This window comes from Corvus hawaiiensis, chromosome 16 (genome assembly GCF_020740725.1).
Source record: "Corvus hawaiiensis isolate bCorHaw1 chromosome 16, bCorHaw1.pri.cur, whole genome shotgun sequence".
In the NCBI taxonomy this organism is placed as follows: domain Eukaryota; kingdom Metazoa; phylum Chordata; class Aves; order Passeriformes; family Corvidae; genus Corvus; species Corvus hawaiiensis.
Window position 1 is genome coordinate 11,842,123 of NC_063228.1, and position 26,915 is coordinate 11,869,037.

At 40.2% G+C, this 26,915-nt stretch overlaps 1 long non-coding RNA gene across 5 annotated transcripts in view; it reads right to left on the minus strand.

The window, feature by feature from the left end:
- Positions 1-26,915, minus strand: part of LOC125334511 — a 334,287-nt gene that overhangs the window by 274,323 nt on the left and 33,049 nt on the right. For all 5 annotated transcript variants that reach the window (XR_007207157.1, XR_007207159.1, XR_007207158.1 and 2 more), the window contains exon 3: positions 1,943-2,062. This is a non-coding gene — a long non-coding RNA (uncharacterized LOC125334511). The remainder of the gene's footprint in view (positions 1-1,942; positions 2,063-26,915) is intronic.

Below are 26,915 nucleotides of genomic sequence, written 5' to 3' on the forward strand. Positions count from 1 at the left end.
ACCTGAGAGTCTCTGCAAGTGCAAAATGCCCACCAGTGTTAGAAGAATTTGTTGGTATCCCCACATTCAGAAGTGCTGCAAGTATGAGGATACCCCACTACTCTCCATTTCATTGACTGCATAAGTTAATATGAATAGTTTTGGCACCAGTTTTATTCCTTCTCCGAGTACAAAATACTGCTAAAGAGTAATTGCCGAGCAGTATTTTTCATTACCTCCAATGAACAAAATTATCCTTTTTCAAACTCCAAGCTTCAGAGAATTTCATGGCACTTCATATTTCCCCAATTTTCTATTTGGCCAGTACGCCTCTGCAGTATGAGATCCACCACCTCCACTGAACACTGTTTTCCCTGTTTCAAATCCTGGTGGCTGAATCCCCAAAACCACAAAAAAACAGCACATCTTGGGAGGAAAGCCGTGGGCTATGGGGCATATTGAGCTGTCCCTGAAGAGACACTGTGCTAGTTCAGTGTCTTCCTCAGAAGAGGAAAGGTTTTGGCCTCCCCCCGCATGCTGTGTGCTGCAGCTGCCTGATAGCTCAGTAGCCCTCAGCTGGACCCCCCCAGTGGGTCAGTGCCTGCCTTGTCCCCAAAGCCACACACGAGATGTGCTCCCTGAGGGTCTGGCAGAGGGCAGGACCCCTGCCCTGGACCTGCAGGCTGCACGCTTGCTAACCCAGCCCAACGTGTCCTTGGCGTTACTGGCATCTCTCTGACGTGGTTTCAGGGCTGGTAAAATGCAATGCGATAAAATAGCCCGAACTCCTCTCCCAGCACAGTAAGGGTTTTAGCACATGTCCAGTTTGGCCCGAGCTTACCCCAGCTTTTGAGTTTAAGAACCCAATTTCTGAGGGGGTCCTGTGTGTCTGGCAATGCTTTAGCATATCCCAGGTCAGACTCTCATATTAAGTACGGTGGTAAAACACTTTTAATTTGTTTTTTCTTCCCCCTACATACATATAGTGCTTCCCATGTCTGTGCTAAGCAGCAAGATGATATTACAGCAGACACCCCAGAACCAAATACTGAAGATCTGCATATCAGATCTTTCCATCTCTAAACCTGATCTCTATTACAGACACGGGGACCTCAGGGAAAATATTCTATTTCTTTGTGTTCAGTTCTCCGTCTGTAGGATTAATATTACAGTATCTTCTTATTTCTTAGTTTTTGTCTCATGTATTTGAATTACAAAATTCAGTCTTGAAATTATTTCTAACCTGTGACTTGATAAGTCACATGAAACTTGAGAATTAGAACAGTACCTACTCAAGGCAAACAATGCAAAGAAGGGAATTAGCCCTACACTGGCACTTATAAAGTTTTAGCAGATACCACACTGTGCTGTCTCTGGTTTTGATAAGGCAGTATACTTGCTTATGTTTCTTTTGATGAATCTTTGCTGAAGCAAACATATACATTTTTTCCCTATGTATTCCACTGCCACGTGTGCAATTTTGGTGGAATGTCCTTTCTCAGAAAGGACGAATTAACCTCCATTCATCTACAATTCATCGAGAATTCGACATGGGAGATTTCCATAAGTGCAAAATGAATCTGTTTGACCTCAAAGTCCCTTGCACAATAAGTTTTGTGTCTGAAGATACAGGATTAAAAAAACTGGGAAAGCAAATCTCACCCCATTTCACTTCCTGACATGCTAAAATAGAGAGATATTTTGAATATGTTCTTGTCATAATTGTTCATATATATATATATATATACAGGCACCCTATTTGCAAATGAATCTTTTGTGGGGACACAGTTTTTATTTTCTTGACTAATCTCATGAGGAATCTTGAAAAATATCTTCTGACAAAAAATCAAAAGTTCAAACCAGACATTCAGCAATAGCAACAGATAAAAACTTTGGTCATATTTCACCACAGTCATCCCAAATCATAGCCTTGTAAGTGAATTGTGGAATAAGACTGACCTACCTGCTGCATCACTTGTGTGTTGGACCAAGGTCAAAAGTGTTTGGAGTTTGGCAGCCACAGAGTAAATGTCTGTGTGATTTGGACAGTTCACCTGATCTTTGTCTTTCTTGGTTTCCTCATCTGAAAAAGAAACGTGAAATGGCTTCCTCAGCAAAAGTAGTTAAGTAATACAGTTCAGCAAGACATTACATGAGCAACAGATGCACAAACCCAGCAAATGAAGGTGTTGCTGATCCTAATAATTTAGGGGAAATAATAAAAAAAGACTTGATCTAACAGTCTACAGAACTAGCTTTCAAAATGGCTGATATTGACTGTAAATTCAATAATTATCTTAGCAGTTGTGATACTACACAGAACAAGATCTGTAGCTCTTAAAATAAAAATAATTTGCCTCTTTTTTCAGCATGCAAAAGATTTTGCCTTTACAGCAGTGGAAGGGAGGCTCTGGAGTGAACACCGAGTGTCCAGCTGCGCATCCACATTGAGTGTCTGAGCACAACACCCTGTGTCACAAATACCATTTTAGTTATGCCTATATTAAATAAAATTTATTTACACCTGCAAGCATGCAACTATGGAAAATGATAAATAACCCTGGCTTTATGACTGAGTGACAACAAACATGAAAATCTGCATCAAAGAGCTTTGTGTGCTCCTGGCCAAGAAGGGTTATGTGCCTGCTTGCCAGGTGCTGCACGGGGAAGTCCATGGACTTAGAGCCAAACACCTAATGAGACAATTACGCCCTCACAGGGTCTTTGCCTTTAATCTCATTCAATGAGAGGTGGGGACACATTTTGTGCTGTAACAGAGTGAAATGTTCTCTCCTGCTTTCCCTTCTTTCTTGCATGACAGCACCATCTGTTTATAAATACATCACTGGAATGACAGTGCTCTGATGATGTACTAATATAATACATCATCAAAGTGCCATCAGTGATGATCTAATGATGTATTAGAAAGCTGTTTATCAAAACCCTGTTGCTCTGATGATGTATAGGCGCAATACATCACCGGAATGTCTTGCACCGGTGGCACTGCACTGATATAGACCTTGTGGGGAAAAATGGGTCCTGCAAGGATTCAGCAGGAGAACAAAATGCAGACAGATAAAAAAGGACAGTGGAGGAAAGGCACCGTCAAAAGTGTAAATGAATTAGATTCAGGAAGCTTCAAAGGTGAGGGGAAAGGGACACAGGTTTTGAACAACTGAGTTTCTAATGAAATTGGATTCATCAGCTAGAGAGAAATTTAGTCCCATTATAAGCAGAACAGAATCCAAAAGAACACCAAAAAAGACCCATATTATTTATAATCTGTTTCACATCTCAAATCCCGATTCTCTTTCACCATTTCCCCTAATTCATTTCTGCAGGTAGGCTCAGAAAATAAACAAGTGGGTTTAGGGTATGAGGTAGAATAAACAATTGACCCAGAAAGGGCCATGTGCCTCACAAAGGTAGTTTTAGGACATTTAAGTTAAAAGACTGGTCATAATTGATTTTTTGTTGTTGTTATTTGGTTGTTTTTTGGGGTTGCTTTTGTTTTTTTTCTGTTTCCTTTCCCCTACCTGATCCTGCATTTCCAAGTGCATCCTCCTAGCATAGCACCTTGCATTTGTGCCTAAAACAGTGTTGATGAGATGCAAACCAATAAAACAGAGGAGCTGAAGATGACACCATAAAGTGCCAGTCAAAGCTCACTGCCCTTCTCCCCAGTTTATTGCTGAGTATGAGGTTAAATGAATCACAGAATACATGGTTTATGATTTTATTAATTAAAGCAAAACTATTCTCCTTAGCCCCCACCTCTCCTTTAAATTAGTGAATGGATTCTGCTTGATTTTTTTAATGGGTCTCTTTAAAAAGATGACCCAAATCAGAAATAACTCTTTAATGATGAGAAAAAAGAAGACTGAGGCATGAAGAATGCAATGGCTGCTCCAGCTGAGAAGTTCCCGCACCTTTGCACTTAAACAATGTGAAATTTCTTGGGGTTGTTTTGTTGTTTGGGTTTTTTGTTTATAAAGGGCATTTTTCTTGCAGACAGGCAGGAGGCAGCTGGGTTTGTTTTGCTGGTACAAAGTGGGTCTCATAAATTTTCAACAGCCATCATAGTAACAAGTTCATTTCATTTTTTTCTAACCTCATCCTTATGCATTTCAGAGGTTCTTCACAGGCTCACAAAGCAATTTCCAACCACTGGAGGAAAAATATCTTTAAGTGACCTCCAATGGAAAAAATGACCAGGAGAAGGTAACTCAACATCCTCTTTTGGAAAGTCCAGGCCACATCTCATCAATGGCAAGGCTTGGAGGTGCAGGAGACAGTGATGCTCCTTCCACAGAAGAGCCATGGGTCATTTCTGTGCTGGGGTGCTGCACAACTTAGGGCCAACTGTATGGACACAAACCTGAGAGACATATTTTCATGTGTTACTAGGAGAAGAATATGTATGTTAAAAATTTAGAACCCTAAAAAAGTCTAAGTTTGGAACATGATAAATTACCTTACTGTCTCTGCTTTTACTATTTTCATACTTCTAAGCCTTTGAGGAACATGTCAAATGTACAAAGCTGTCAGAAATCAGTTTGGTAGGTTTACCAACTCAGAACAACCAACATTTCTCCATATTAAACAAAAGCAAAGAAAATTTTTCAACAGATCTTGTCATTTTCTGTTCATGAATGCTCTTGCAAAAGAGCCTGTCTTGGCTTTGTCACTCAAAACTACCTGGTCTTTCTCCAAACCAAATTATTCTCTCTCCATGGATTGCTTAGTTACAAAGTGCAAGTAAATTACACAATTCTCTCCGGAAGGTATTTGAATAGAATATATCATTTAGCGTGTGCATATTTGAAGTTCTTTGTGTGACAGCAAAGTGCACAGACCATGCAATCAGGAAAAGAAAGAAAAGAACTGCCAGGTCTTAGGTATCCATCATACATTTTTACAACCAAGTACACACGCTGACTTATTCACAAATCACTCTGTATCAGGAAAGAGTTATTGTTTCAGGCTCAAGTTTCCCAGGCTGCTGTAGGCACTTAAGAGAACCCGATTTTCTGAGGGAAAGTCAGTTCTCTTCCACAAGTTGGGACCTGAGAATCTGGACATCAAAACCAGAGTACTGAATATGAAAACTCAGGCCTTGATGCTTAGAGAAAGGGAACACAAATACATCGTGAGCTTTTCAAAACTGAAATGTAAGCACACTCCGGCAAATGTAAAAATCAACTAATTTAAATCCTTACCACGTGTTTCATCAAGCTGTTTCCCATGGCTACATGTATCAGTGACAGAACAACCCTTGGTGTTCAAGAACCTAGAGAAAGGTAGTATCTTCTTTTAGTTGATTTAAGGAATAAAAGAAGAAAAACTTTGTGAGCCTCTCCATGAAATTTGAAATTTATCAAGTAGCTGCTATATCAAATGTGAACTCTCCCATTCTACAGGCTGTGTTGTTGCACAGACTGACCCAGCCACAGAAGTTACTTGGAGAGGCCTGGACTACTGGAGTTGGATGGTAGAAAGAGGGTTTGTTTTTCATGCCTGATGCCCATGAAAAATTTTCCCAAGACAGACAAGAAAATTTGTTTCAGTTTCACTTACAGGTGACAGTTTGAGACTTTGGGGCCATCACAATTCATGGGAATACTCACTCCCCTGGCCGCTGACCCTAAAGAAGTCTTTAAATGTCATGAAAGCAAGAATTGTACAGAACTGTTGTGTCTTTATTCTAAGGGCAGGAGAAGAACAATTACCTGGATGGAATGATTTGTGGGATCTCTTGGAGGCCACTGAGCAGCTCTGAGCTAAACTGGAAGACAGAGAACTAAGCCAGGAGCAATAACAATCTTGTTAGGACTCACACTTTTCTCACAATGAGTTTCACCTGGGGCCACTGCAAAGATGAAGAGCAGGGTCACTTTTCAGGGAGGAAGTAGTTTGTTGATTTAACTTCTTGGTTCTTCGACAGAATGTTTGATTTAAGGGATGTTTTGAAGACACAGATTCCAGCAACACATACAGATTTGAAGGTTGGAGGGGAACTCCTAAAGAGTTATGGCAACTTGCCCAGAGAAAATATCAGTCACCCAAAGAGATGTCATACTGCCTTTTCCTGTCAGTGTCACCTGCTGTAACAGGATCCTGTACATTATCTTTCAAGTGCTGAAACTGAAGTATTAACAGGTATCTGAGGAAATAGGTACAGAGACAGTTATTGAGCCTGGGCCTTAAGAATTTTCTTCTACCATGCTATGCCTAACCTGAAATTCTGATCATCGTGCAGCCTAAATGTTTCAATACAATCAACTATGAGGACAATTGCATGAATTTTCTATTTTACTTCTCCTCCTGAATAGACACAGGATGAGCGAGGCCACAGACACTTCTTACCCCAGGCCCATGCCACTATGCCCTTAAAGCCGTGACAAACTCAGTACCACAGCACCCAGTTTGCAGGGAGGCCCTGAGGCTGGGCTGTTGGGATGAGATGGTTTGGGAAGCAGCCCTGGCAGAGAGCTGAGCAGCCTGCACATGGGGGCCAAACTGCCAGTGCTGCGCAGTAATGCAAACCGTCAGCATCAAGCAGGATTTTTGCAAGAGCAGCAATGCACTGATGGGCTAATTAAAAATCAACATCTGCCTAATACTGTAAAATTGAAATTCTGATAGTTCTTAAGCAGCCAGAATCCTTGGAAAAGTTGGGACAGTCATATGGCAAACTATATGAGATTTCTGGAATATCAGCAAGCACCAGCATTAACAAAGCCACGAGACAAACAACGCTCCAGCAGTTTGAGCTGCCTGGCCATTGAACTAAACCGTGCTGAGAGTGCCTAACTTTTTGACATTAATTACCAGGAGAGCAGAATTTAAAGAAGGACTGAGGCTTTCGTTAAATAAATTAGTTAAATAGCCAAGCAGAAGGCAACACTTGTAGAACAGCTTTGTAAGGGTTCTTTTTTTTCCCCCTTTTAGGAAAATCCAGAGGCATACGACAACTTCACATACAATAGAATCAATGATTTACCACCTCATTTCATTTTTAATTTAATGGTTCTGTTCATTCATAAAATAGAAATACTACAAGGTGAAACATGGACTGAAATTTAAACACCTCATTAGAGTTACATATTATTTTGTCTACCAAATATATTGCTTTGTCAATGAAACATGCTGGTTTATGTGAGATCTCTACCAGGCTGTTACTTTACAGTTATTTGTTTGAGTTTGTTATTACTCTGCAGTTCCCTGATCTACATGTATATAATTTGGTTTATGTGTAGCACACTCAATGATATTATAATGATTTGTAAGGTATTTGTATTGATTTCACTTTAAAAAAAAGTCAAAACGCAATTAATCATAACAAAAAGAGACCTAATGCAATCTTTGGAGTTTCCTCCATAGAAAAACTTATTGAAAAGAGATGGGATCCAGAAAAACATTTCAGTTTTCACATTTCAGTTTGGCTTGAAAAAATTTGATTGCTGAAAATATTTGATCAATACTTGTCACTTCTGATTTGTCATTTCATAATAGTTGCAGATAAAATTCATTGTAACACAGAACTGAAGACTACCAAGATAATTAAGTGGATGTATCTAATCAATAAAAGTTCTATAAACAAAATGAATTCTCTGGTTTCTAACCCTTTGAAGATAGAATTTACAGTATTAAAATAAATCTGAATCTAATGAATGCAGAAAACAGTATGACTTCTATGAAATTACTCTTCTTTTGTTCAAACTACTTTTCCTTCAAAACTTTTCAGCAAATATTCACTTATGCCAAATACCTGACTGAACATGAAAGATCGTGGCAAACTGGAATTTTACATACAGAAAAAAACCCCTAATGAACTGCGTCAATAAACCTCCATTTAATAATGAACAAGACCTCTAATAACTCTGATAAATAATCACCTGGTTTACATAGCTCTGTGCACTGGCCAGTTATTACAGTGGTGGGGCAGATGCAAGCACTACAGACAGAGCAGGAAGTCAAAAGATTCAGCAACAATCAGAAAAAGAGAAAAGAAAAAATCAACACTAATCATGCACATGTTGCCTCCTATTTAACAAATCAGTGCTTGGCAGTTCACATTTGGCATCAACACTGCTCTGCCAAATTCCCCCTGCCTCATCTGCCTGGGTGGGTTTTTCCTCAGATGACGGGAGCTGTTGTCAGACAGTTGCTTGTTCTTTTCAGCTGCATTTGCAAAGGATGTAGAGGAACAAACGTGTCACCAGAGTAGCACATGTGCTGGGAGGGAGTACAATGCAAACAAGGCAAGGTGAAGCTTGAGGTAGCTTTTGCTGGCAAGAGATGACACATTAAATTTTAGTGAAAATAATGTTGGTCAGTGTCCCAGCAAAACCAGACTCCATAAATGAAGGAACAGCAAGCAGAAGCCGGGTCTTTTTCCAGGATTTATATTGCAATGATGCCAGCCAGAGCCAAGTCAAATGAATCAATTGAAATAGCTGGTTATCAGCTCACAGGAGTTTCAAGTTGTGTGAGGGAATAAACCAGATGACCTGTTTTGCATGCATGCCCTCCTCCCCAAAATTCCTGTGCTCTCCAGCTGCTCCCAGTATTATCCAAGACCTTCTCTGAAGGATCAGCAGAACCTCAGACCAGTTCAAGGGCTGTCCCTCCCAGGACAAGTCTATAAATGGAGCCAGGGCAGGAGCTGCATTCCTCTGTCACTGTCCTTGCCCTGGCCTCCACCTCTAGGCTTGCCCTGTCCTTATGGAAAAGCCTTCAAGAACAGCAAGAGCTTGAACCCACACCAACAGCAGAATCAACCAGCTGATACTTATTATCATGCCACCCCACTATCTCCATGAAAGATACATATAACTGAACAAGAACTGAGGGACATTTTCAAAAATTACATGTAAACTATCTTTCCAAAGCTCAATTTTACCTTCTTTTTTTGTGTTTAATGGAGAATTGTCAAGCTTTTCAGCAGCTTTCTCTAGGCTGCCAGGAAACTAAAATATCAGTAGTTGAAATCCCAAAATACGTTTAGATAGTTAGGAATGTGCAATAACAAGGTCATGTTAAATTGGTTTTTCTAGGAGCATTTATTCTACTGAAAAATAATAAAAACAGTCTTTGCAACTATAATAAAAGCAATAATAATAGTGACAAGTTCCACCTGTTCCACTTCTCACAAATTGGAGCTTGAGTAAGCCTATCAGAATAAGATTGGATTCTATTTTGTGACTTTTTCGTGAAAGCAATACAATTAACAGCTGAATCAGTAAATAAGAGATAATCAACTATTTTGTTTTTAATGCAAGATCCAATGTAAACCAGTATTACTGGCATGCAGTATGGAACAACACTTTTTGGCACATAAAAATCAACATAAATCTGAAGTGCCCTACAACTTAATCCATGCATTTATGCAGAATGAGTAACCTTCACTGAAAATATATTTAACAGAAACCAATAGAAGTCTCTGACACTACAGTATATTACACCTGTAAATCGATGTACCTTCTATACTGTATTGTTTAATAGCATCAAACAATGATATTTTTGAGCAAATTTTACCCTTAAGTTGATCTATTACAAGCAAACATTGCTCTATCCAGAACATCATCAGGTACTAACACGGACAGCACTGAACACATATTAAAATCTTCTGCACAGAAGAAATTGAGCCCTGCACACAGTAGGTGCATGATTCCTGATCACCCTTGGTACTTTCCTGCAGTCCTACATATTATTTTGGGATTCAGGTGCCCTTTAGGTTAGCCATCCCCTGAACTCCTCTGGTAATTGACTTTCCATTCTGCTGGAAATGATACAGCTACAAAAGTGCTGTAGCAAAAGTCACCGCACAAAGCAACCCCAAATTTAAAAAATGTTCGTTTCTCACAGCTAAAAAGCTTTAGTAACAGAGTCCCTTCCAAGGAGAACAATTGCAAGCAGAACATTTTCAAATGAGTGAACTGAGACAGGGGAATGTGAATTAACCTTCCCAAGATCTCAGTGACCCCATGCCAGCTTTGCGCTTTCCCCAACCAGAAACTAAACCATTTTCCATGAACTTTAGGGCAAGAACAACAACGACAAAATATTGAAAAATTCTGTTTAAAACTCAACCAAAAAACAACTAAAACAATATTTCAAGCACTCCACATGACTGTCATTCCAGACAAACCACAAAATACCAGGGAGGTTTGGACAAGTGAAAAGCACGAGGCAGGGCATGGAGAACTGGTGCATGGTTTTGGCCAAAAAGAAGAGGCTCCAGTCTCACCTAGAACATCCCACCACCATCTGCACTGTCCCAACCATCAGCAGAACATAAAGAACAGCTTTGTCCATTCTGAATGCAGGCAAAGAGGCAAATCAGAGAGCACTGAGCCCACCAGTTTCCCTTTCCCAGCTGAGGTGACCAGACATTCATTTTACACACAATTCTAAGGGGAAAGGAGTTCTGCAGCACTTCAGAGCACACAGCAGCCTTGTGTCTCTACATCCACAGCGAGGTGTCATTAGTCAGCAAGGGCAGGCAGCCATTTGATGCCTTTCTTTCACAGCTCTTGTTTAGGTCTGTGTAAATGCTACTCAGAGATAAAAAAAATGCAGAGAGACTTAAATAACCTGTCCCTCACCCCAAAATTTTCAACATTAATATGAGACCTCTCCCTCCTGGGATTATACCTAATGTTTTCTAAACCAATTCTTAAACTTCACCTATCATTCTCGATTTATGGTTTTAAAATTGTTAACCTAAGTAATGAACCAGTGCAATAATAATAAAGAAGTTATTCTTGCCAGAGCAAACATCTAAGCCTAATTATTAATATTAGTTTTTAGCGACATCAAAATGATATTCTGATTTCTAGCAGCAATCTAGTGAGTGAGTGGTGGGGACAATTTATCACGGAAGAAGGAAAAATGGTACATGCTGTCACATCATGTATCATAGAAGTATCAAAATTGCTATGGAAACTGAGCACTTTTTATAGAGTAGGCACATAAAATTCACATAATATGTCAGAGAATAAGTTATTACTGTCCTGAGGCTGTAATAAGATCTACACCCTTATTAGTGAAAAGATTTGACAGATTTTGTTTATAATGAATACTTGTAGCCAATGAGTTTGAGTCAAAGTCACCCTATTTTGACCCATCCACTTGCTTTCAGGTTTCTGTCTCCCTTAGATACAGGGAGAGTGCAGAGTAATATAATTTCCAGTGGTTATTAGATTCCATTATAGCCACTTGTGATACGACAGGGAAATCGCCCATATTCAAAATTATTAGGAGGAAATACTATCTTAGTCTTATATTTTATTCTTGTATTATACAGACCTATTCTTAGCTTTTATCTGTGTTGTCTACAATTTGTTGAAGAGACAGAGCAGATAATTTAGGATTCATTTGATAAGACTGCAAATAGAAAAATCTAGGTTTTAACACAAGATGGTTTAAAGCATTTCCTGTGAAGAACCTAAACACTGGAGCCCTTTGCCACCCTGATCTCCGTGTGACAGGTTTCTCATTGATTGACAGCATCTCTGATGGGCTAGGTTGGAGAAAAATGAGCTTGTTTAGGAGAGCAGAAGATACTACAATTAGGTTTTTGCAGTCCAGCGAAACAGTGACTGCTAAAAGAAAGGAAAGTGGAGAAAAGTGGTTGCACGTGTAACACTCTGGGGTGCAAGGGTACATTTATCACCTTGTTTTATATGACACACTGGATGAATGTTGATGAAGATTGTCAGCATCAATGTCAGGGAAAGCAATTCCATGAGTAAAAGAGTTTCTGTTAAAAGACTCTCCCTACCAGGAGGAAATTCACATTATTACTTCAATAAATAAACGTGCTACAAAATGGAGCAAAGCAGATAACTGCTAATAAAGATAATTTCTTATATTTTGTCTTAAATGTGGGCTCCTGTTTACTGAAGAGACAGTGCTCTCGTGGTATGCATAGAGCAACCAGACTGAAACCTTGGAAAATAATAAAGGTTTTTAAAAAGCCACTGAGCATACTACAGCAATAAAAAGTTGTGCACTATATGCAAACGTTGTTAACACTGCTTACATATTCTGTTGATGTGCAATGTATACATTACACTGTTCTACAGTAGTCCATTACCATTAAACAACATCTTATCAACTAACAAGAATTCATATATAGCATCTTCAAATGATATAGGAAACAGCTCCTGGAAACCTGAATTTTTGAAATCATTACTGAGTCCTACAAATAACCCATCACTGTCCATTAAAACAACAAAAACAAGCTACAGTCAGCAATTAAAAACCCCAAAACATTAGAAAATCCAAAGTAAACAGAAAAAAAAACCCCAAACAAAAAATGTAAACAAGCAAAACAGTCCTTGATGTACTAACAAATCTCATCAGTAGAAAAAACACTTAAACACCAAGTTTTTGAATATATTCTAGGGAGAAGGTGGACCCACCAAGCCCTGCCATGCACTCGTTGAGCAATTCTCTGTCACATGCTCATCTTTGACCAGGGACCCCAGGACCCTGTTTTCTGTGCCCCACAGACCTCACTTGTTCAAGAGTTCCTTCCCATTCCTCCCCATGATGTCGTGACTGCGTCTTTACCGCTTCATGGACACCTTTCCCTCCAGCCATCTCCCTTACAAGGCATGAGAAGGATTGTGTGATTTGTCTGAAAACAGCATGGCAAAAAAAAGAAATTAAATGCTCAGAAGCTGTTTCTCCCAAAGCTACAGCGTGATCAGAAGTAGGGCCCAGCTCTGCCCCAAGCCCAGCTGATCCCCTCACCTTCCAATCCCAAAACATCCCATATACTGTGGATATTTCCATACTGCGAGACCAGGGAGAGGGGGCTGAGGCCAGTGCTCACACATGTACCCACACCACTCATTTTCAGAACTTGGAGCTTCCCCCCAAACCTGCAATGGGCACACTTGAACAGCCAACCACGGTGGAAGGTCAGCTCTGCACTAATGAGGAAGGATTGATTTGTTTTGACCATGCAATCATTGAAACTTCCATTGGGTGAGCATACCACAAGGATGAAACCGGAGATTTAATTTTGCAACAAACTTTTGCTATTAAATTCTGGAAACTTTTCCTCTTTTCAACTAGCTGTGGAAAGACAAACTTTTGAGACAAACTGCTTCACTGAAATTTCATTTTAAGGATTATAATTTTTATGGATGTCATACTTGCATGTATCTATACCCTCTATTAAATGCACAGCATACACTTTTCAACATATTTAAGGATATTTAATGAGTTTAATAAACTTAAAGGGATGTTATATCTGTTCACTCCGTAAAGATTGTTTATTTCAGGAAATAAACCATTTTGAAATGAGTAATATGACTTTTAGAGTTATGACTATCTCATTCAATTAGTTTCTGTAATTACTGTCATTCCACACAGTATATGCAGTACTAAAGGAGAAAATACATTTTGAGGAATTACAGAGTAGGTGTACAACAGTTATTGTTAATGAGCCATAAACTTTAGTCTCCTGCTCTGTAAATTCATGCCAGTGTAAAGTAATTTGTCAAAATAAGTCGACAGTTACAGTTGGACAAATACTGTTGTATTTTAATATTTTCTGAGATTATTATCCTCTAGCACATTTCATACAAGTTTTTTTTCCTCTACATTTTAAAACATTATCCTACTTCTAAAAAATAGGTTGTGAGAAATGCAAGCAAGATCTGAACAGTACTGAATTCTCCCTGCTCAGGTGCATGTTACCTGGACTAAAGCAGAGAATTTAAACCACACTTTCACCTCTACCCGGTTTTGCCTTATCTCAATATCAGAAGTACTAAAGGACTAATTTAACATAATTGTAGATCTTCACAACTCATGGATTTAGACTTTGTTTACATGAGCAAGTGGCACAGGTCAGCCAGAGCAGATCTAGGAAGGAAGCAGTGCTGAAGCCCAGACAAAAATCACTGGATAGTTGATATTCTGATGAATTATTTTTCACTTGGAGTTCATGCTACCCAGGACCTTGCAATCAGGAATGCTTCCCACTTCACAAGACAAAGTTTGCTGTATTTTCCTGACAGACCCTCTTAGTCAAGATGTGTCTCTGCCAGGTTGTAGATGGAGAATGTCATACCAAGAAGGATAAAAAAGATTCATTGCAAGTATCATCATTTGCACTCTATCCATAAAGTAGGTAAATAATAATAATCAGTGTTCTTCCTACAGCAGAAATTTGGAATTGTCTGGTGTCTCCAGAATCTGGCACTGAACAGCCCGACTCTATGCTGATGAATGTTAATAGATATTGTTCTGTTATACACAGACCATGATAAAATATTCATCATCTTAGGGAAAAAAAAAAAAAAAAAAAAAAAAAAAAATCAGGGTGCTGCCACGTCACTGAAAGGAAAAGCTTGGATCAGTCATTTCTTTGTTTCAAGTTCAGGGAATCAGTACAGACTGTTTAAAATGAGTAAAGAACAACAACCATATTCTCTACAGTGATATACAAATTCAAGTTACATTTTTCCATTGCTACTGCTATACATGTAGGATACCTGAGGCTCAAATGCAATAAAAGACAATTTTTAGTGGATCTTTTACCCTGTGCTACTGCAATAGCAAGAAACACTGTAAGGCCATACCCTGTCACACTGCAGTTTCCTGGGAAAGCCCAAGGTTCCCCACAGTTGGGTGGTTCCTCACCACAAACTATTTATTCTCTCTTCAGACTAGGAAAAGGCAGAATAAAGGCCACTTTTCCAACATGTGAAATGCACTTTGCCTGCTCTCTAAACAAACAATGGCACAGTCTCTAGCAGGAACATTGCAGAATAGGATAAGACAGGCAAACAAGGATTATCAAAAGTAAATAACTGATTTAGGACTCATCTCTTGCATCCATGATGTAGGTCACATCCTGAGAGACATCCAGCTTCTGAGGATGGATACTTGGCTATTTTTGCTAATCAATCCATTGTAAATGTGATAATGAATAAGAAAAACACCTGTCACTTTTGAAAACCTTAGTCACAATGTGCAAGTTTATGTGACACTTTCACTTAACTGAATCCACTTGCTCTCCTGGCTTTTATGAGGTTGTTCTGTCGGTATCACAAGTTACCAGAAGAGCTGGGATAAGGCAGAGGTACCATCAGTATCAAACAATTTTGACGGCTACAGTTTTGTGGTTCCTCAGAGTTTCAAAATCTAAGATTTCAGGCTTTGTTTAAATTGGGTGATTGACAGAGTGAAATTAAATTTTCATGCATTTAGAATTCATTAAAAAAAAAGAGACGGTAGTCTGGCACACTTTACTTTTATCATGGTTTAGATAACGACTGTAATGGAATGAGCTAGCTTTCTCCAGATGTTACACAGTTTCAAAACAATACCTTTTTAATGTATATATTACTGGCTTTAGGGCAATTGTTAAGTCCTTCTGTAGCTTTATCTGGAAGGACAAAAGACCAAGCTACAGCTTCGGATACTCCACCTAAGGAAAAAAGGACCTGGCTTTTCTTTGTTTTATTCAAAATTAGGATGCCACTCAAGAAGGTACTTATGGGAGGGGATGGAACGGGAAAAGGTAAGAGGTGTTTCTTGGATGATTTTTAAGTTACCCCGTTATCATAAACAAACCTCAGCACCTCAGCCTTCAGAGCAGAGCTGATAAAAGCACATTTGATTTAATTTGTGATTTTATGATTAGGAGCTGCTAAAGCTTCCTGTTCCTTTCATCCTGTTCACATGAAGGAGAGACTATTCAGCCTATTTTCATGTCTGGGAGACCTTGGCTTTAGCCACCTTATAGATATAACTTCATTCCTTTTTTTCTATCCAAACTACCTATTACTGCAGTGTTTAGTGTTGGTAACCCTATGCACTTAGGATACAACTATAGTGACTAATTCCTTTTACATAGTGCAGTGGTGCAGGATAAATATTTTTAGTCAGTTATCTACATAGACATTGTTCAGGAGAAGGCAAGTATTTCAGAGTTCACTCAATGGCCATTAAAAGCTCGGTGCCAAAGTTAGCATCCAAGATCACCACACACCAAGAAAGAGAAACAAGAGAAAAATCCAGTGAACTTTCATTCTGACTATTTTAATTACTTTAATTATCTCTTTAATTGCAGAGCTAGCTTACAGAGCAGCAATAATGCAAACAGCACATTGCTCAGTTTTTCTTACTTTTCACATCAAAAATGCATATTCAACCTTACAAAACGCAGGAGTCACAGCACCAGCGTTGGTGCTTTGCAAGTGACATTCCAACCATAGCAAGCCTGCAGCAGGCACACAGCCAGTGACTCACAAGCTAAAAACTAGTTCAGATTATCATTCAGTAGATTATCAGATTATGCATTCATCAGCTTCCCTCAAAATCTATTTTTTGGCTTGCCTGGAGTTTAACTTGAGTATGTTCCAGAGAAGTCTCCTTTAGAATATCTGTTCACTTTAAGTTTTACTTTCCTAGGAAGTAATGTTTATGCTATGGGCTACACAAGTATATCTCAGTTGTCACTTAATTTAAAAAAAAAAAAAAAACCAAAACAACACAACTCAATCACAGAAAAAGTCTACTCAATGTTTTCTGGGCGCTTACGTACCACACGCACTCCTTCTCCAGGTCTGTCCATACTTCCCTACTGCAAGCTCTCAGAGATAACAAATGACACATTTAGAGGATGATTGAATGCTCCCCGAACGTGAAGAATGGCAGAGCCTGCAGTTGCTCAGCACAGCTGGCTCAGTAATTGAGATGCACTGGGAAGCTCCTGGGCATTCCACGGCCTCACCCTTCCACAGGAGGGCTGTACCTGCTGAACCAAACACTAGAAGAAGGAGAGCACAAGGCTTTGTTTGAGAATTCTCTCTCCTCAGTATGACATGACCATGGAGTGAGTGAGATCTCTCCTGCTCTCTGGTTCTCCTGCTTCAGGAACCCCCAAGCACCCTCCACAGAGATCAGGGCTCACTGATGGCACAAAGACCTATTTATCAGCAGGTGTCATTTCCCCTTCTCCCCACCAGTCATCACTAGAGCCATGAGGCTGATAAACTCTGCCCAAAGTACCTAGAGGTGCCAGGAAAAGTTTGTCAAATAGCTCAGAAGAGCAGCCAGTTGAGGTCATGCATTGAAACACTCTTCCACTCCTTCCCCCACTTCCTTTTCAGATACCTCACAAGCAAATGAAATCAGGCGTGGCACTGGCAGGCTACATCTGCCCCTGCTTTTCCAGGCCCAGGCAGCCAAAGTAGGATCCAAGCAGCAGGAAAGTGAAAGCAGAGGGCTTTGAGGTTTGCATTTATACTGGTCTTGTAACCCCCAAACTGCCACATATGGTGGGCAGGCGGGGAAGGGTGGCAGATGTTCTTCTGAACCACAGGCTGAAGTGGCAGCTGCTGAGGGGCTCTGGAACACCCAGGGGGCAAAGACGTTTCTTCCAAGCCTCTTTCCTGCCTTGCTTTCATGCCCCACTCTTGGAAAAAAAACTTGTGAGCAGCAGTCGAAAGCAAGCTTCAGCAGCTTGGGAGGAAGCAAAAGAAACAAGAACTTGGCATATTGCATCTATAACACTAGGGTAAAAATTTCCAGTTTGTAATTTGTCCTTTCATTAAACTATAATTCAATAAATCAATTAAAGTACAATTCAGTAAACAGTGTAACTGAAATGCACCAGTACTGCTTTTGAGTGCACAGCTGCTGTTCTTTGTGGATTCAGTGCTGAAACACCACAATTTGCATTAAACAGAGCAAAAATGGGAGCTCCCCTCTCTGACATGTCACAAATCTTCATATGTAATCATTTCTGTTATTTGTTGAAGATGAGTTTTCAGTCACTCACTTTGGCAGTAGAGAAACTGCAGGGAGGGCAGTGAATTAATACAAACATGTGGATCGTGCTCTGTGTGCCTGAAGGACTGAGCTCCTAAAAACAAATTCCCTTTCATCTAACAAAGATTATTTCTGATATTTTACCATAAGACCATGCCCCCTCCAACCTCTATCACTTTGTGCTTTATCTTCTCATATCACAGATCTCTTACAAGTTTTACACTAAATCTCTACTGTACATTCATACAAAAGAATGAATAAACCATGTTAAATACAAGTGCTTCAACAAACAGAAGCTCTTGTCAGATAAAGCTGCATCTATACATAAATATATTCACAAAGGAGTTTTGTAGCACCTGGGAACCTAGATTAAAAATAAAGAGATTGTAAAAATTGGCCTCATTGAATCATAAGCAACAGAGAAAATACACTCAAGTCCTACTTCGCTCGCAGCTGGCTTTTGAGAGAGTTCGGGTGAGCCCAGGTAAAATTTTAGAGCAGAGAGCTGGTCCAGTTGAGAGTTTTCTGCATACCCAGGGAGTTCTGGGCAGCAGCATGCCAATACACAGAATTATCAGCACATCAAAGGCATTATATTTATCAAACCCTGCCACAGCACATTTACTAGCTATATGATGGATGTTGTTGTAGCAAGCAAGGAACACTTTGATGTACATGGCCTTCTTTGATTAATGAGGGCTCTTGCTGAGAAGCTGCATATGGAGTAAATTACTCTTTTCAAAAATGGCTGATTTGCACTATTGTACTAATTATGTCACAAACTCGGAGTCGGTTCCAGACTCAGTCACCCAAAATAAAGAAATAAAAATTCACATATACAGGTCATGATTTTGTCACACACATGCATCAGCTCAAAATCCTAAAGTCCTAATTAAATTAGAGGGTTTTTTTTCTACAGAGAGCCCCAGTAAGCATTTCCGCCCTCCACTGAAAGCTTCTACAATCCAGTATAGCGGTAAATAATTTCTTTCTCAGAAATGAATGCAACTTTTAGTAAATTCCACTGTGCTTATAAGAGCATTATAAGAACTCTGAAAACATTTCAGTTTTTCACAAAAATCCCACAACACATCTGACTCAAAAAGCAAGCCCAAAAGCCCCCAAAGCTGAGGAAACCACAGCACACAAAGCATGCCTCTTAAAAGCTTTTTCTAGATTAATTCTGCCAGCTAGAGAAACACTACAAAACTGAAGTTATTCATTAGCCTGGAGTCTGTAAGCATGTGGTGCCTTAACCAATTTATCCACTTAGTTGTAACAACAAAAGTATTTCTTTGAGAGCACTAAAGCAGTGTTAATTTTCTTAAAATTTTGAACAGTAAATATTTTATCATGTTAACTAAGTATATTTGCAGTCTCCAATTTGTTATTATAGGTGGCAGAACCATTACTTTGCCATGATCACATGGAGCGTATAGATCAAATTTATGTTTGGACATATAAGCAAGATGAAAGGGAGCACAAAATCAGTGTTCAAGCCTGTGGGGTGACACTCCACTGAGGACAAAATGATTCCTTAACTGCACTTTCTGTTCGAAAGTTCAGATTTAATCCAGCTTGGGCTTCATAATTTAACAGTTTTACACAACACTTTTAGCTGCAGTTGCATGACAGCACATGAATTACCAAAAGAAAAAAAAAAAAAAAAAAAGGAGTAGCCCATCTTACCCCTATAATGTGGGCAATAAGATATCACAAGACACCCTGTCACATCACACAAGGTAAAGTTTAAAAAGCCTTGTCAGATTTGCACAGAATCACAGAATGATTTGAGTTGGAAGGCACCTTAAGATCATTTAGATTCCACACCCTGCTGTGGGCAGGGACAACTTCCACTACCTCGGGTTGCTCCAAACCCCATCCAACCTGGCCTTGGGCACGTCCGGGGATGAACCAGACACAGCTTCTCTCAGCACCCTGTGCCAGGGCCTCCCCACCCTCACAGCAAAGGAGTTCCCAATATCCCATCTAACCCTGCCCTCTGTCGGGTTGCAGCCACTCCCCCTTATCCTGTCAATGTGTAACATTCAGGTGAGGGGCTCATGTCAATTGAACAAAGATTTACATCTGACACTCATCTGGTTTCACAGTTCTAGAGCACCTCTGAGGTTTCCATGGACTGCAGGCAGCCAGCTGACAGAGATCTGAACCAGAGTGGAGGGGTGCAAGGTGTTTAAATAGAAATAACTTCCTGTACAAAATCAAATGTTTAGGAAATGATAATCACAAGTACACTGTGCACAAAATTCTGAGACATGCCAGCCACACTGCCCTTCTTCTCTAGAGATTTCCACACCTATTTCTGAATTACTGCAAGGAAAAGAAAGAGAACAGATCCTGTGACAGGTATGGTGCCCATATCAACAATGACATTACATTTTTTTCCACAGCGGTCCTTCCATTAATGCAGTTCTCCAGGTATATAAAATGATATTAGGCCTCTTGAAAACATAATTCAGAATACCTGCACTGTCAATAAAATATCCAGTTAGATGTTTTGAGTTGCTTAGAAGGTAGCAACTCACAACTGTCAAATCTTCTCTGAAGTAACTTTTCTTTTGTCATAGAACAAAAGTTGAATAAGTTTTTTCCAAAGCCATATTGGATTCGATAGTAGTATCCACAAAGGGAAATTATGAGGGGAAGGAGCTGAGGAAGAAGGCCGCTCAGATCTTTGACAGGTCTCCCTGGATATGCTTCTGAAAGGTCAGGAGCATGCTGTGGGAAACTGCACTCACAGTAAAATACAGCACTGTCACCAGGCAGCCCACGAGGAGCTCCATGGACTTGCTTAAAATTTGTGTAAAATAGCACCTATTAGCACCAAAATAATTCTAGGCCTATTTACATAACATATCAAGCAGGTGGAGCTGTATGAGCCATACCACGTTAGAAGAGAAGAGAATGGGCTGCCTAGAGCTGCTGGCTGAGCAGCATAGAACAGGAACCCCTTTGGTACTGTTAGGGCAGAAGGGAAACGTTAAAAACAATATCTTTGTATTATGCAAAACTGTTCCTGGCTCTCGTTTTGGTGCACTTTCATGATCTGCTTCTTCTGCTCCTGAATCTCTTTAGGAATAGGTTATTTTTTAATGGATTTAAAACATTAGGGGTTAACTAGCATGTACAGGGCATATTATATCTTATCTACCAGTGTAAAAACAACATACCACATCTGAGTGTGCTGAAGGTTCTTTGGAAAACTCTGAGCCTTGTTCAATTCCTCCTCCATGTGCAAATACAACTCCCCAGAACAGCTGAGATAACTCAGGCTCCTACTTTTAGGACAGCTCAGCCAGAGCCTGGCTGTTGCAAGCTCCCCAGGAGACAGAACAACTCAGCTTATTAAAAATAATCATACTATAATGTGGTTTTAGGTCTGGTTCAGGAAAGCATGTGGAATGCTTGCAGGTTTGGTTTAAATCCAGAAAATGAACTAAAATTAAGTTAGGAACTCTCAATAAGCCATCATATTATAAAAACATTTACTTCTGGTCAGTCATACTGAGAAATTCTGAGTCGAGTAGGTCGAGCTTGGCAAACAAACAGATTAAAAGGTTCTATTAAATCCTGCTTAAATTAAAAAAAAAAAATTGAGAGTAGTTCTTACTGACCAAAACTGATATTTTCATCCCTGATTTTCTGACTTTCTTCCAGCCTTAGAGGCCATAGGCAATGTAGACCACATTATCTGCTGTAGATGACAATTCCACCCCCCAAAAGAATATTCCAGACAAAATGTTTTGGTTCAAAATTCTTCCAAAGTCAAAGTGAAATATTCTGTCTTTTCCTTATTCCTGAGCCAAGAACATCTACCTGGGAAAACTTTCCTAAGACTTCAATGAAACTACATGATGCCAATCCTTTTGCTCTTTCTCAGGAAACCCTTAATTTCCCACACTAGGTAAACTAGAAAATTATTTTCCAGCTCAAAATTGGAAACACTACGTAGTTCTGTTCTCAGATGATAATATTCTGTTGGTCTCATTTCCAGCCTTATTCTTGTGTTACAAACAGTGTAAAATAAAATAAATGAAACCATAAAGAGTACAAGTTCTGTTAGAAGACAGCTACAACTTGTACTGAGCCCAAAAAGACTGAGGAAATATAAAATGCAGTAGACAAAAGAATCCAATGCTGACCTCATATTAGTTGCAAACTGCTGGATCAGCCTACTTCCTCCAAAGTCACTCATTTGGCTTCAGGGGATTTTAAATGAGCTTTTGATGCTGGAATTGCTACTGTATAGCTGGAGAATAGCAAATGTTGAATTAAAAAAACAAAAAATAAAAGCAAGTTGAGCAATTGCAAGCTGGGAAATCCAACAATGGAACAAGTTCTGAAGGGAGAAAAATTAACAGTTTAGAGAATGGTCCCTAAACAGGGACAAGAAAACTGAAAATACTGAGAAAAAAAAAATTGACACATGAAGGCACTCAGAGCATGACAAGTATGTGTAGATTAGCTAGAAGTTTCTGCCAATTATTAGAAAGGGATTTTACCAATTAGAGTTGTAACAGTCTGAAATAGTTTTATGATTGACAAGAAAAAAAAATGACACCAAAAGAAAAAAAAACAAAAATCCGCACTAACAAACTGCTGCCATCCTGCTAGGACAGCATGCACTACTGAGAGTGACTCTGGGACTGCACCAGCTGCAACAGCAGAGGACCAGACCCAGGAGGCCTCTCCAGCCGCGTGTTCCAGCTTATCTGTAATTTATCTCAGAACCAGGATTCGTGGCTGTGGCTGCCTACCTGAGCAGCAAAGAATGAAATCCTGGCTTTCATAAGGAGTGTGTCTTTTTGAGGGCAAAATGATAATTTGTAGTTGTCATGTATTCAGTTCTGAGGAGTAATAAATATGACAGGAGGCATAGATGTTAATTTATTGTTAGTAAGACAGAATTTTAGCAATCATAATCAGTTTTTACTGGCATCTATGCCAAAGGAAAAATAAAGGGAAGGTAGGTGGGAGCTACCAAGAAATAAGAAAATGAGCATCTCACCCGATGGTCTTTTGAGATCCTAGAGCTAAACTGCCAGGTGCCAGCACCTGGCCCAGGAATGAACCTTGAGCACTATTTATTTTGCCCTGGACCTTCTATAGAAGCTGTGCTAATGCTGTGGCTGCAGAACTGGAGTGAACAAGGCAGAGGAGCAGCCCATCAGCCCAAGGCAGGACAGGGCACAGGGTTGCCCTTGCATTATCACCGCCAGCAGGCATGGCCAAGCGTGGCAGTGTATCCACAGTACTACCACCTGCTTTCACCAGAAAAACTGACAGTAGCCTGGCTCTGACCATGATAAATGGATAAGCCAAAGGTTGAAACCCTGATGAACTAACATCTTTTCCAAATATTCCCATCTTCCATCACTTTCTCCTGTCAGGAGAGGCTGGGCAGCACCACCACAGATCCCCTACAGTTTGGTTTGCTATGGTGAGAAGTGTAAGGGGGCTCCTGCTTCAGCTCCTGGGACTGAGCCTAGCACAGACTTGGGCTTCATTTCAGTACTGCAAGAAAGTTAATAAGGCCACTTACAGTTTACAAACTACCTCGACTTGCACTGACCATTGTAAGCCTCAAGCAAAGCTGTCATGAGGCTTTTGTAGGGAAAACCTTAAGGGCTTTGGCTAAGGCTTGCTGTCAGAAAACTGCTTGAAATGAATTCAAATCACCAGGCTCCCTTACTGAAGGTCAAACACAACATTTGCAGCTGGAATTGCCAGCACAATAGCAACATGAGGGGAAAAATAAAGACTACCTGAGAGGAAGATTCTCTGTTAGTGCTTTACTGGCATTTGGGGAAGAGCAAAATGGGAGGGGGCAAGCAGAGCCACAGGCTGTCAGAAAGGTGACACTTCCTTCAAAACAGCAGTTAGTCCTAACATCTGAATTTACTTTAAAGGCTGAGTAAGCCCACGCCAATGCTGCAGGAGGAACCAGGCCTGACCATGTCCCTGTCCTGTGCCCCACAACGAGCAGGCTGTCTCCTAGCAAAGTGAAACCTCCCCATGGGGCAGGATAAAGGGGAGCCCTGAGCACTCCTGGCAGGCAGTCCCATGGCACTTCCACGGCCACCATCCAACAGCCCCCACAAGCCTTCCCACAGCAGAAAGTAAAACCCACCCAACACGTGGTTGTGGGTGTCCTGAAGAGCCAGGATGTCCTAGGGGAAGTGCTGTGCTGTGCGGCAAAATAGTCAGATTGAGGAGATGGCACAACATTTTCCCTCTTGGCTTGCCCCGGGACACACTGCATGGCATGGGAGAGACTTGCAGAAGGCTCTGGTTCCCTTATGTTATTTCTCATCTTCTAACAGAGATTGGCAGAAGTGAGAAAGCTCCAACAGTCAGCAAACATTTACTGTGAGGAGGTTTCTCTAAGCAAAGCTCAGCTTGGGCAGGAGGCTGCCCCCAGCCATGGGCACTCTGCCCACTGTGGACCAACTGGAGAGCCAGGCTCTGCTCTGTCTGTGCAGGAGCAGCAAGGGCAGAGGAGAGGAAACACAACGTGGCCCCAGGGCCTTGGGCAGGGCTGGCCACAGTTTTCCCACACCACTACCCTGGCTGGGCTGGGCATCACTGACATTCCTAGGCAGGAGGAGAGGGTGTTTACAGCCCAGGGAGGCTGCTCTGGGCCATTCAGACTCATTCAGGGCAGGCAGCTCATCACTCTGACAGTGTTAACTTATCTACGAGAGTGCAGAATGAAAAAAAACACCTACCACATTTAGTGGAACCAATCACCTCATTTTGTTTCTTAAATAATTCATCTTTTAGGCTCAGCCCTGGCTGAAGGCCCAGATTCAGATAATTTTTCCATTTTTCTGATCCAAATAATACAGTTAAAAAGAAAAGCATTAAGAAAGATATGGCAAATTTTGTCCACTCAAAAGTTCAGCCCTAATGCATACATTTCTGGGCATCTTTCTAGAAAAGCTGTCTTGAATATTTATCTGAATTTGTATTAAAAAGAAAAGTCAGATTCTTGTTTGCAGTGAGCCAAGCTTCAAATCTCACAGAGAACCGGCTGTGTGGAAGGCAGAGCAGCAAGCCCAGCACCTGTGTGTGCTGAGTCAGCAAGCTGCTCACACCCCCACGAGTGAACAAGAATAATAAGATTGGCCCCTGGGACCAGAATCAATCTATTAACCAATATGATCTGGAGACCTTGGGTCCTCTCTCATATTTTCTATAAATTGTACTGCTTCTTGTTGAAAGCAAAATCCTTATGGTACTACTATCTCAGCATCACAGCAGCATTTTTCATGCTATCTTGCTGCATGATAAGAAACTAAAAATGAAACAAAACCAGATACTAGTTCATAGGTGGGAGGAAAAGAAAAAAAAGAAAAAGAAAAAAGCTGGACATGAGATCAAAGTAAAAAAAGGAAGAAGAAACGTATTTTGGAAGAAAATTTTCTCCTAGTAAAAAGTCCTAGAATCTTATGAGTATGCTAAAAAAAGATACAGTGAAAAGTTATGTAGACATTAGTAGTTACATTGAAGAATCCACATGCTTCAGAGAAATTATAGGGTGATACATGAAATTTATATACGTGGAAGGATGAAAGCTGACTAGGATCCAGCTCAGAATATTGTTATCTCGCAAGCACTGCATGGTTCAGCTGGCAGACCTACCCACGTGGGTCAGGGTAGTTGCCAACCACCCCCCAACACAAGAAGCTCCTGTTCACAGTGCAGTATTTAAAGTGGCTAGAAAGAAGATGGAGAGAAGAGTTTGTTTCAAAACACTAAAGTATTGAATTTGAAAAGCCTAGAGGAAAACTCCTGAAAAACCTTACATGAATGGTAACAGCTTCTGCCCTTCCAGTAAGGGATGACAACTGATCATGGCCCTGAACATGAGCACTTAAGATGCTCAGAATAATAGAAAATGCCACAAAGAATGCATAAAACAAACCCTTTTGATGAGAAATCACTATGGCCCTTTAACATGAAAAAGCTACTTAGAAATACCCAGCTGCAGCTAAACCTCTGGTGACTGCCCCTCTCAGAATAACTTTCCAAATAAAATAGTATATTTGCCCTCATGATGAAATCTACTTCCCTACCTCCTCAATTTTTTTTTTTTTTTTTTTAAAGAAGGCTTCCCAATTGAAGTGTTTTGGAAACAGAATATTGAATATGCTTGACATTTTGCATAATCCTCTTTACCCATTTTAAAACTGACCATTAGCAATACTTATACCTGCAGTAAAATATTAAAAAGCAAAATTAACATCTTGTCTTCCCATAACAATTTCAATCTCCATTGTTTTACTGCATTTTATTTTTTCAGAAAATACTATGGCACACATTCCCTTGAAAGAATGGCCTGAATATCCTCCTTTTTGGTGGGAATGTAAGAAATAATAATAATAATAATCAAGAACACAGACTTGACCAATGAGTGGGTTGAACTGAGGAAACCATACAAAAAAAGGGATGGGGAACTGAGTCCACAGCAGCTGGGTCAAATAGGGATTTTGAGAGATTACAGCTTAAAGAGATGGAAGATTGGGCCCACCTCACTCCCAGGGCAGTGCACACACACAGCTTTGGGCAGTCCAAGTTCATCTGAGCACTAGCAAGAACAGAGTTCGCTGTCATTATTTCTGGGAATAAGAAGGGTTGATCCAATAGGCAAAGCCAGGATTTTGGAAAATGATCATTTTATTTGAACCCAGCAGCCGCTTCACTGGCCAGCAATCGTTGGCTTTTATCGTTGATTCTCAGGGACTGCAAGATTATCCAGGAAGACATTGACTTTTTTCTTTTCTCTCTGCAGCTCCTGACTAGATTCTGCGTGCGTAAAATCTAGAAACCAGGAAAGGGCCTTTATTTTACTTGTTGAAGTAGCCACAGGTTCCTTGAAACAAGTGAGCCTTGCTGTAGCACTGCATTTGTTTTCTTCTAATAGGAACCAAAGCCTAAATATCACATTTGGCTATGCTGCCCTTTTGCAAATAAACCCTGAAGGAATATGAGGAGCAGATACTGTAGTTAAGGGCTTTACAATGCCTACAGTAACACCAGTCTATGCATCTTACTGAACTGTGCCATTTAGCAAAGGGCAGATAGAGGAAAAGACAAGGAGAAAAACC